The sequence below is a fragment of the Onychomys torridus genome, chromosome 23, assembly GCF_903995425.1.
Source record: "Onychomys torridus chromosome 23, mOncTor1.1, whole genome shotgun sequence".
Taxonomy (NCBI): Eukaryota; Metazoa; Chordata; class Mammalia; order Rodentia; family Cricetidae; genus Onychomys; species Onychomys torridus.
This window is the reverse complement of record NC_050465.1, coordinates 44,951,301-44,963,502: the sequence shown is the minus strand read 5'-3', so window position 1 is coordinate 44,963,502 and position 12,202 is coordinate 44,951,301. Positions and strand designations below refer to the sequence as shown.

General features: G+C 42.7%; 1 protein-coding gene across 4 annotated transcripts in view; it reads left to right on the top strand.

Moving 5' to 3' along the window:
- Positions 1–12,202, top strand: part of Ica1l (islet cell autoantigen 1 like) — a 57,462-nt gene continuing 45,260 nt past the window's right edge. For 2 of the 4 annotated variants that reach the window (XM_036173543.1, XM_036173540.1), the window contains exons 1-2: positions 383–649; positions 11,611–11,816. The gene's annotated coding sequence lies outside the window, so the exon portion shown is untranslated. Of the gene's footprint in view, positions 85–247; positions 274–382; positions 650–11,610; positions 11,817–12,202 lie in introns of those variants that run through there. The other 2 variants (XM_036173541.1, XM_036173542.1) reach the window with 2 other exon arrangements.

Below are 12,202 nucleotides of genomic sequence, written 5' to 3'. Positions count from 1 at the left end.
CCGCTCTTCCACGCACCCACCTCGGCTGTCACCCCAGCGGGGCTCGCACTGGGACGAGCGCCCTGCGCCGGCTGAGACAGTCAGGTAACGCCGGGGCCCGCGGGGCGCGGCTTTAAACCTCCCGCCGCGGAGCCGGCACCTCGGCGCACCGGCGCGGCTTCCGGGCGGGAGGACCGGCGGGCGAGCGCTCGCGGGCGGCGGCAGCGGCTGGGGCGGGTGCGCGGAGGAGCCCGGCGCGGCAGTGCGCGGCCCCGGGCGGCGAGGAGCGGCGCGGTGAGCATCCCAGGGCTCCGGCCCGCCGGGAGCGGCGGTGGCCAAACCTGGTTCCCATGACAACGGCGGGCGGGGCGGGGCGGGGCCGCGCGCTCCGGCCGGCCGCGGGGGGTAAGGGAGGGCTCGCCCGGTTCCCGCGGCTCCCGGTGAGCCGGCCTCGGGCGGCGGCTTGCACGGGCCTGGCCCCCTCCGCGGCCGGTGCGTCTCCCGCGCTGCCTCCGGGAGAAGCCGCGGCCTGAGGCCGGCCTGGGTGCTCCCGGGACCGGGCAGAGGCTCGCAGGCTCAGGTGCCGCCTTTGTACGCCGCGCTGAATGGATTTGATGATCGGTCCCTGGCGGGATGCCTTCCTGACGGACTCCGTGGCTCGGTGGACACGGTAAAAACAAAACCACCACAACCTGAAGCAGAGCTGTGGTTTAGGGCGAAGTGCCGGACGCATCGCCCCGTGCACAAAGCCTCCTCTCCAGGGTGGGGACCCCAGCGTCGCCACATGGATTCAGCTAGGAGGGGAGCAGGGGTCTCCGCCCCCTGAACTCACCTGGGCGACGATGCGGGCGGCCGAAACCTGATGCCCTAAGAAAGATGGAGAAGGGAAAACAATCCTGCTTGGCATGCTGCCCGTGAGGCTGTGGGCTTGCCAGCGGGGTGAGGGGTAAGGGGTTGTATGTTTCGTGGAGTAGGTGATCTTCATGCACGAAACATACAACCTATTAGCAACTGTAGGTCGCTGGGGTCAGTTGTGCGGAGATGGGTGTTTCTCGGTGGTTTGGGGTTCTAAGTGTGGAGGTACTGATTGATTCGATTCCGGCTCAAGCGATGTTTGGTATCGTGGTATCACTTTAATTGTCTTCTCCTCACGATTCGCAGCCACAGGTACCTCCTTCTTCGGTGGGAATCAATTATATATTACAATTATGCATTTGTTGGCCAAGCAAACATCTCCTAATGGTAGGCATGTATTTCTTATATGACCAAAGTTTAATAATCATTCCCAATTTTCTTTCAACTCCTTGAACTTATTTTGAAAATGCAAAATGATTGAACATGTAGCTCTTGGAGGCAGTTCCGGGCAAAGCACTGTCTAATTACCAGCAGTTCTAATTGCTAGGGAAATCAATAATCCTAGAGGTAGAAGGGTGCCGAGACCCCGGTACAAAAGGCAAAACTGTAAACATGAGACTGATAGACCAAGCAGAAAGACATATTTTCTTTTTTTAAATTAATTAATTAATTTTTCTATTATCAGCTTGATACAGTATAAATTATCTTAATAGTGAAATGTTTCATTGAGGCTTGTTCAGTAATTGAGTAAAACCAAAACTTATTATAAGCCACAGTCATCCTAGGGTCCTCCCTGCAATATAGCCTCCCTGGTTCTGTGGGTTGCAGTCTGATTGTTCATTGCTTTATGTCTAGATCCCACTTATGAGTGAGTACATACCATGTTTGTTCTTCTGGGTTTGGGTTACCTCACTCAGGATGATATTTTCTAGTTCCATCCATTTGCCTGCACATTTCATGCTGTCATTGTTTTTCTCTGCTGAGCAGTACCCCATTGTGTATATGTACCACATTTGCTTAATCCATTCTTCAGTTGATGGGCATCTAGGTTGTTTCCAGGTTCTGGCTATTACAAATAATGCTGCTATGAACATAGTTGAGCATGTATCTTTGTGGTATGATTGAGCATTCCTTGGGTATATGCCCAGGAGTGGTATGGCTGGGTCTTGAGGTAGATTGACTCCCAATTTCCTGAGAAACTGCCATACTGATTTCCACAGTGGTTGTACAAGTTTGCATTCCCACCAACAGTGGAGGAGTGTTCCCCTTGCTCCACATCCTCTCCAACATTGTCTGTCATTAATGTTTTTGATCTTAGCCATTCTGACAGGTGTGAGATGGAATCTCAGAGTCATCTTGAGTTGCATTTCTCTGATGATTAAGGATGTTGAGCAATTCTTTAAATGTCTTTCAGCCATTTGAGATTATTCTTTTGAGAATTCTCTATTTAGCTCTTTAGCCCATTTTTAAATTGGATTGTTTAGTATTTTGATGTTTAGTTTCTTGAGTTCTTTATATACTTTGGAGATTAGTCCTCTGTCAGATGTGGGGTTGGTGAAGGTCTCTTTCCATTCTGTAGGCTGTCTTTTTGTCTTATTGACCATGTCTTTTTTTTTTTTTTTTTTTTTTTGGTTTTTCAAGACAGGGTTTCTCTGTAGCTTTAGAGTCTGTCCTGGACTAGCTCTGTAGACCAGGCTGGCCTCTAACTCACAGAGATCCACCTGGCTCTGCCTCCTGAGTGCTGGGATTACATGCGTGCGCCACCACTGCCTGGCCTCTTGACCGTGTCTTTTGCCCTACAAAAGCTTCTCAGTTTCAAGAGGTCCCATTTATTAATTGTTGTTCTCAGTGTCTCTGCTGCTGGTATTATATTTAGAAAGTGATCTCTGGTGCCAATGTGTTCAAGTGTACTTCCCACTTTCTCTTCTATCAAGTTTAGTGTAACAGGATTTATATTGAGATCTTTGATCCACTTGGATTTGAGTTTTGTGTATGGTGACAGATATGGATCTATTTGTAATCTTTTACATATTGACATCCAGTTATGCCAGCACCATTTGTTGAAGATACTTTCATTTTTCCATTGTATAGTTTTGGCTTCTTGGTCAAAAATCAGGTGTTCATATGTGTATGGATTAATGTCAGGGTCTTCAATTTGATTCCATTGGTCCATATGTTGGTTTTTATGCCAGTACCAAGCTGTTTTTATTACTATAGCTCTATAGTAGAGTTTGAGGTCGGGATGGTGGTGCCCCAGAGGTTGCTTTATTATACAGGATTCTTTTAGCTATCCTGGGTCTTTTGTTTTTCCATATGAAGTTGAATTTTTTTTTCCAAGTCTATGAAGAAGAAGCCCATCATCTTCTTTGAAGTAATTGGTGCTGCCAGGAGCAGACATGTCTCACTGTTGAGAAAAGTCTAAGTTCTTAAAGCATTTTAAATGCCATATTCTATAGGTCTTTGAAGTGTTTGAAGATTACCTATCTAATTGAAATATATCTTTGTATATCTAGAAAACCTAATTAATATAGCTATAAGTTTGATTATTATAGATGACTATTAATCTGTGTTTTAAATTATGGATCACAATTTTAAATGAGTTGCATACACATAATATCTTAAAGAAGAGTAGGAGGGTGGTGGTGGCGCACGCCTGTAATCCCAGCACTCGGGAGGCAGAGGCAGGCGGATCTCTGTGAGTTCGAGGCCAGCCTGGTCTACCAAGTGAGTTCCAGGAAAGGCACAAAGCTACACAGAGAAACCCTGTCTCAGGGGAAAAAAAAAAAAAGAAGAGTAGGAATTATATATAACAAAATTAACTTTAAATTTATATCAATAAACTAAAATCCATATCAATGTAAAATATTTTGAGATTAACAGTTTTTTGGATTAAAGTAGATTCAATAATCTATGCTTTCCTTTTTCATAATAATAATCTGCCCTTTTCCCATCATTTTTATTTATTTACTTATTTATTTATTTATTAAAAAAGATTTATTTATTTATTATGTATACATATATCCCTGCAGGCCAGAAGAGGGCACCAGATCTCATGGTGAGACACCATGTGGTTGCTGGGAATTGAACTCAGGACCTTTGGAAGAGCAAGCAATGCTCTTAACCTCTGAGCCATCTCTCCCCATCATTTTTATATCATATCCCCCTTCCTTCTTTAGAAAGAGATTGATTATGACCATTAACAATTTATAGTCAACACCCCTTAAATGAAAACTAACATTTATAACCAATATTTTGGGAATGTGGATATATTTTTCTAGACTACTTCCTGTTTATTGGCGGGTGATGGTAATCTTATGGGGACCCTGATAAAATTTAGAATTATGGTCAAGTCCTGACTGGGGTATTTTGTGTGGCTGGTCCATGTCAGCCAGCAGCCTTCAAGCTGTTTTGGATATAGAACTCAAAGGAAACTGTAACAGAGGTGTACTAAAACATTGGATCATCTGGGCCATCTGTTTTTATTCATGTCTGTTCCCTTTGTTCTGAAAATATATAAACTTAAAAAAAAAAGATTTATTTATTTATTATGTATACAGTATTCTGTTTGTATGTATGTCTGCACACCAGAATAGGGCACCAGATCTCATTATAGATGGTTGTGAGCCACCATATGGTTGTTGGGAATTGAACTCAGGACCTCTGGAAGAGCAGTCAGTGCTCTTAACCTCTGAGCCATCTCTCCAGCCCAGTATATAAACTTTTAAAGGTAAGCTACACATCTGTATTAATACAAATATAAATTGTGTATTACACATAAGTCAGCCAAATATAATTTTTTTGTTCTATATCTGAGCAGGTAAATACACGTCATCATGTGTCTTGCAGTTACTTTAGGTTTATTTTCCCATGTCTGTAGTCAGGATATTCAGGGAGTCTTCCTCAATCAGACCTGATTTTCCTTAACCCAGAATGAATCCATAGCCTCTCATTTTCTGTGGAAATAAAAGCAGAGCCTTTTCCCCAAAGTAACATATCTAATTTAGCAGCTATTATAATCAACTGTCTCTCAGTAGTCAGCTCATTAACAGTCAAAAAATCCAAAGAAAATACAACAACATACATAATACAGACTCTGTGTATATTTTTCATCTTTATATGGCTTATTTTCTTTATATTATTTTACTCCCCCTTTAAAAGATTTTATTATTTTAAAATCTATATTTTTAATCTAAGATTGTATGTATTCTTTTTCTTTCCTCTCTCAAGCCTAGGCATATCTTTTTTTTCTTTTCTTTTCTTTTCTCGGAGCTGAGGACCAAACCCAGGGCCTTGTGCTTGCTAGGCAAGTGCTCTACCACTGAGCTAAATCCCCAACCCCAGGCACATCTTTTAAATACACTGTGACCTGTTAAGAGGCCTTTTTGTCTGAATTTGTTTTTACTGGGTATCTTTAACCCTTTTTCTTTGTATGAGTGAAAGCCCTAAATGTGCTGCACAGCACATGGCTGGAAGACACCTCTCTGTATTGGAGAGTGAGGGAACCGCCATGCTGTAGTTAGTTTTCCTACCTGGCCCACAGTCAGGACAAATCTCTCTCACCCGCCAGGCCCATAGACGCTCAGACCCAACCAAGTAAACACACAGGAACTTATATTGCTTACAAACTGTATGGCCGTGGCAGGCTTCTTGTTATCTACTTCTTCTATCTTAAATTAACCCATTTCTATTAATCTATACTTTTCCATGTGGCTCATGGCTTACCAGTACCTTACATCCTTCTTGTCATGGCAGTGGCTGGCAGTGTCTCTCTGCTCCAGCCTTCCACTTCCCAGAATTCTCTTCTCTCTTGTCCTGCTTATACTTCCTGCTTGGCCACTAGCCAAACAGCATTTTATTTATACAGAGCGATATCCACAGCACTTCCCCTTTTCTTTTCTTTTCTTTTTTTTTTTAAAGGAAGGTTTTAACTTTTACATAATAAAATTACATATAACAAAACAATTATCAAGCAAGAATTACAGTTACAATATTAAAGAAGATATCCTATCTTATATTTGTGAGTCTAAGGTTTTATATCTAACTTATCTTTTATCATAATTGAGGAAATGATAACTATCTAGTCTTCAACCACATCAAAGACCTCAGAAGGATATAATATTATTTGAGAACCGGGAGAAGGATGCAAGCAACTTTTGGGAGTCTTTCAGGGTAGACAGAGACAGCTGGCAGCATGGACAGTCACCTAATGTTCCTTTGTAAAGTTGGGGCATTTGTCCTTAGCCCACAGGGCTAGAGTCTCTCGGTCACTTCTCTCAGTGTCCTGTAGAATGTCTGGCAGTTTCCTCTGCGAAGCAGGTACCTGAAGGACCATTTTGTCAAGCAAAGTTCAGTGGTCACCTTTCTATGGGTCCTGCATGTCCAGTTGATCAAGCAGTCCAGGCAAGAACAGTTTCTTGCCCAAATGGCTATTTTTGTCAAGGTGAAGATAAGATATGAAGTGTCTTCAATGTCCATCCTCCTCTCTGAAGTAAATCAGTGTTGTCAGAAGCAGACATGTCTCACTGTCCAGAAAGTCTAAATTTTAAAAATATTTTAAATGCCATATTCTGTAGGTCTTTGAAGTATTTGAAGATTACCTATCTATCTGAAATATCTCTGTGTATACCTAGAAGACTTAACTAACATGGCTACGAGTATGATTATCATAGATGACTAATTGTTAATCTATTTTTAATTATCCATTACAATTTTAAATGAGCTGTACAAACATAATACCTTAAACAAGAGTAGAAATATACACACAGTATAACAAAATTAACTTTAAGTTTGTATCAATAGACTAAAATCTATACCAATGTAAAACATTTTAAACAAGTTGTTGCTCTTTAGAAGTAAATTCCTTAATCTACCCTTTCATCCTATTATATCTATATCATATCCCCTTTTCTTCTTTAGAAAGAGGTTGCATTTATAATCAACCTGTTTTAAATAAAAATTGTTTTTTTCTGTCCCACACCAGAGGGCTCTTCTGATTTGGGACACAAGAATCTCTTAACCTTTTTTTTGAGCAATATATCTGGGTTTAGAGAAGGAGTGAGCCAATTCCATCTCCAAAACCAGCTTGATAATTTTGGGAAATTGGGCGTAGTTTCTCTTACTACTTCCTGCTGGAGGGGGGCGCTGTATCTTATGGGGACACAAAGAAAATTTTAGGATTATGGAGTAGTCCATTAGGGTGAACCTCTGAGCCAGTTACCTTGAAACCATTTTGGATGTTGGATCATCTGGGCCATGGTATCATCAGAGACCTTTCAGGTGGTCTTGGCTGATCAAACCTGATGTATCTTAATCTGGAATAAATCCACAGCCTCTGGCTTTCTGTGGAAACAAAAGCAGAGACTCTTTTCCAAAGCAACATATCCTTATATCCAAATTTTGAAGTCAAGGTACCTTTAAAATTTACATATTTGTTTAACTCAATAGCTTTTACAATCAAATCTTTTTTTGTAGTTAAAAATTCCAAAGACAACACAAACCAGATTCTCTGTGTAATATCCATCTTTGTAAGACTGAAACGCCGCTGTGGCTGCTGGCTCTGCCCACCTCAACTTCCCAACATGGCGGTGGTACAGTTTACTGCCAGCTCTGGGTCTGGAGCCATGTGTACCATCAACTGTCAGAAGCAGTTCTATCAAAGTAGCACATAGCCCAGAAACTTTTTTTTTTTTTTAAACTAGCAAAGACTAAATCCACCACACAGCAGAGTAAAGTGCCGCTTGTAGATTCCTTATTCCCGCCACACTGCAGGTCAGAAGCACAGGACAGGAACCCGCCATAGTAGCTCAAACCTGCAGGCTGCCACTAACTTGATAGGGACAACTAGGAAGCTGTTTTTAGCTCCGTTTTAGAATATTTTTTCTCAGGGTTTAGGTGGAAACTCTTGCCAAGAAGTTGGGCACCATTTGTAGTTAGAGTTTTCCTGCCTGGTCCAGTCAAGACAAATCTCTCTCATCCGCCAGGCCCATAGACGCTCAGACCCAACCAAGTAAACACACAGAAACTTATATTGTTTACAAACTGTATGGCCGTGGCAGGCTTCTTGTTATCTACTTCTTCTATCTTAAATTAACCCATTTCTATTAATCTATACTTTGCCACTTGGTTTGTGGCTTACCAGTACCTTAAAGCATCTTTCTTGTCATGGCAGTGGCTGGCAGTGTCTCTCTGCTCCAGCCTTCCACTTCCCAGAATTCTCTTCTCTCTTGTCCTGCCTATACTTCCTGCTTGGCCACTGGCCAAACAGCATTTTATTTATACAGAGTGATATCCACAGCACCATGCTGCAGCTCAAGCCTACACACTGTGGCCAGGGCATCTCTATACTGCAGCCTGCATTAGAGACATGAACTGAGAAGCTGCTCTTGGCTTTTTTTTTTTTTTTTTTTATGTATTAGAATCTTTTAAAGCTTTTTTTGGGTCTTATGTGGATCTACACCCCACATTGGGTGCCATGTGTAAACAGAGGCTTTTCTCTGTCCTGCCCCATCCTGCAGTCATTTCCAAATAATCACTCAGAGGTTTATATTAATTGTAAATGCTTGGCTGATGGCTCAGGCTTATTACTAGCTAGCTCTTACATTTAAATTAACCCATCTTTCTGATCTATGCTTTGCCCCATGGTTCATGGCTTGTTACCTCATTTTCTACATGTCTTGCTTCCTCAGTGGCTGGCTGGCTGGCTGGCTGGCATCTGCCCCGACTCCTTCTCCTTCTCCCTGTCTCTCCGTTTAGCTTTCCTGCCCAGCCTTATTCTGCCTGGCTATAGGCCAATCAGCTTTTATTATCAACCAATGAGAGCAACACACATTCACAGGGCACAGAAGGATCCTCCCACAGTGGAGATCCACCTGCCTCTGCTTGGTGAATGCTGGGATTGAAGCTGTGTGCCACAATACTCAGCTGATGGAGGCAGTCTTTAATGAGATTCCCTCTTTCCTGGTGACTCTAGGTTGTATCAAGTTGACAATTGAAACTAATCAGGACAATGTTCTAGAGTTGGCATGAATCTCTATACATTATACCTCATGAATCAGAGCTGGATGTGATATCATATGCCTGTATTCTTATTATTCAGTATACTGAGGCCAGAGAATTTTGAATTCCAGGCCAGCCTAATGGAGAAAGCAAGACACTGTCTCAACAATGAAATAACACCCAAAAGTTCCACACCTAAATAAAACCATCTCATGCCCCAGACTCTGTTAACTACAAATGCCCTGCAGCTTCCTCACATGTCTGTAACTTTATCGAATTGAAGAGAGGTAGGGCCCTGTTCTGGATAGAATCCTTGCTCTGGATTAGGCTTTGGCTAAGAGACACTTCAGCTGGTATGATCTGTCCAAAGCACTCAATCTCTTTCTGTGCTCCTGGTTGCTTTCTCATTACTCGTGTGTTCCGGGTGGCACTTTGAATTTACTCCCAGAGTGTTTGCTTTCACTCACAGGCAGGCTCTCTGTCTAATGAAGGCCCGACCTTCATCTGCTGTAGCTTTCTACCTAGCTTCTCCACTTTAATTTCTGGTGTTTGATTTAAAGTGGGAGGTGCGCCATCTTCTTTTTTTTTTAATTTTTAAAGATTTATTTATTGTGTATGTATCCATGGCTACCAGAACTCATTACAGATGGCTGTGAGCCACCATGTCGTTGCTGGGAATTGAACTCAGAACTTCTAGAAAAGCACCCAGTGCTCTTAACCTCTGAGCCATCTCTCCAGGCTCTGTGCCATCTTCTTTGACTTAAACAATTAGAGGCCACTGCAGGATTATGAACTGACCTAATTTCAATACTATTTTGCCCCAAGGAAAGGGAATGAGATGGGGAAGTAGCTGATGGATGGGGCAATCTGAACATACCCATTTACTCTGTTAGCTATGTATGGATGTGGGTCACTGCATCCCAAACTACTTATAATTGCAACATCAAAGACTACTAGTCACAGATATGTTGTATGACTTTTTCTAGGGAGACATCTACTCACCCTACATAGGACACTGATCATGGAAACAAATGATCGGCCCAAGTCTAGCTCAGGGAGCCAGAGCTGAACTGAGGTTATTTACGGGCACTACACCACCTGATAGGAGCGTCCCCATTCAGAGTGAACTGCCTTTATACCTTGGGGAGGAGAAGGGCTCATGAGTTCTGTGTGTTGCCTTGTAAGCGAGCCCTTGTGTTCATCTCTATGTGCCTCCTGAGCCCTTTGAACCCCCATCTTCTGTAAGAGAACATTAGCAGAGCTAATCTTGTGAGGATTTCTTGAGGGTAATCATAGTTGCTCTGATGACAGTGGGGAAGAATAGCATCTCATAATACCATAACACATAACAATAATGAAAACTCTGAAATATTGAAAGATTTACCAAAATGTGATGCAGACACCACATAAGCATGTCCTGTTGGGGAAATGATGCTGGTTGGTGCAGTGTGGAGGACAACTCGGCAAAACCTAGACACCTGAAGATGCGTCTGTGCTTCCAGGAACTTATCTAATAAATATGCTTGTATGTATTTTAACTATTCCTTGTATTGTGGTTTGAGATAATGCCAAATCTGAAAACAATGTGTATTCATCAATAATAAACCAGTACAATCCATACGATGGAGTACTATACTTTATTATTATTATTATATTCTAGCTGGTAGACAAGTCCATATGGTACTTTGTCTCTCAGCACTTGACACTTATTTTTTCTCCACGTGGTGCTGGGTCTCAAACTCAGGGGCCTCACAGTGACATGCCAGAGAGTTAACCCTCAACCCTCACTTTTACCACCTTGTGTTAAGAGTGGGTATCTGAGCCAGAGTAAACTGCTTAATTTGGAGATGGCACCGATTGTTCAGCCCAGGTGTTGAGAACATTATTTTTCTTTGAACTTGAATAATATTCATGAGACATCTCAGTCTGGATAGTAATTAGTTTTTCCTGGAACGTGATAAGGTCTTCCAGTTTTAATTTTATACCTCTCTTACTTTGGCTATTCCAAGTATTGGTGTTTCTCTGTCCAGAATTATTACATACATTATATCAGTCACCCTTGTCCTGACTAAGCATGCTGTTTTCAAGCCTCATTTACCTGGACTTTTTGTATTTAACCCCCCCCCCAAATTGCTTCTCCAGACAGCTGTTTGCCTGTAGTTGTTTGTTTGTAACGCGGTTTCAAATTCAACATGTCTTTCTCTTTCCTTTTTCTTTGTTCTTGAGACAGGGTGTCTCTGTGTAACACCGCTGTCCTGGCCTGTTGAGACCAGGCTGGCCTCAAACTCGCAGAAATCCACCTGCCTCTGCCTCCTGAGCGATGGGATCAAAGGTGTATGTCACCATGCCCAGCTGCTTTTTCTTTTCTTTAAAAAAAAAATACACTTATTTATGTATTTTATGTATGAGCGCTCTGTCTGTACGTACACGTGTGTGCCAGAAGAGGGCGCCAGATCTCATTACAGATGGTTGTGAGCCACCATGTGGGTGCTGGGAATTGAACCCCAGACTTCTGGAAGTATAGCCCGTGCTCTTACCACTGAGCCATCTGTCCAGCCAGCCGTTGCTTTTTCTTATCTCTTGTTTCTTTCAGCTCTTATGGTCAGTTGTGTGGAGTTATCTTGTTTTTATCTGCATGAAGCTTTTCAAACTTCTATTTTATGGAGCTAATTTTCAAGTGGGTTTTTTCCTTTTCCTTTTTTAATGTCACGGCTGTTTCTCCTTTTTCTTTCATGTAGTGTTGCTTCTTCTTACTTGTTTTGTAATTATTTATTGTTGAAGGGGGCCATCCTGTTCTAGCCTGATCTTTGCTCGCGAGTGGTGTAAGCAGAGCTACCGTGGGCCCTCCCTTTCCCCGGGCGACTGGAAGAGCTGCTGCGGTGTCTCGGACTGGGCACTGCCTGCTGCTGATGACGTCGTCTGCTGTCATTGGCTGCGTGGTGCCAGCGGTTCCCATCCGGTCTTGAGGCCAGCAAGGTTGATGGGTGGTGAGTTACTTCCTGATTCTGTTTTCTACATAACCATGCCTGTGTCTAGGCAAGATTTTTTTTTTTAAACGTTCCACAAGCTACTGTGGTTTTAGGGTGCCCACCCACTTACCTTTTTAATCCTGCAGTACAGCCAAAGAACAGGTGGATTTTTTTTTTTTTAATCAGCTCTCTTGTTAAAGGAGGTACTGGGAACACATGTGGTATCAGTGGTCTCCTGCGTGCTGTCCTCCATGCAGACCTTGGAGCAGTTCTGCAAAAAAACAAAACAAAACAAAACAAAACACCCGAGTCTACAGAGGAGCCCCCAAGAACTTCGGCTTTCAGGGGCTGAGAACCGAATCCCCCAACTTTGTCATGTTGCATTAGTTCGACCCTACTGAGGA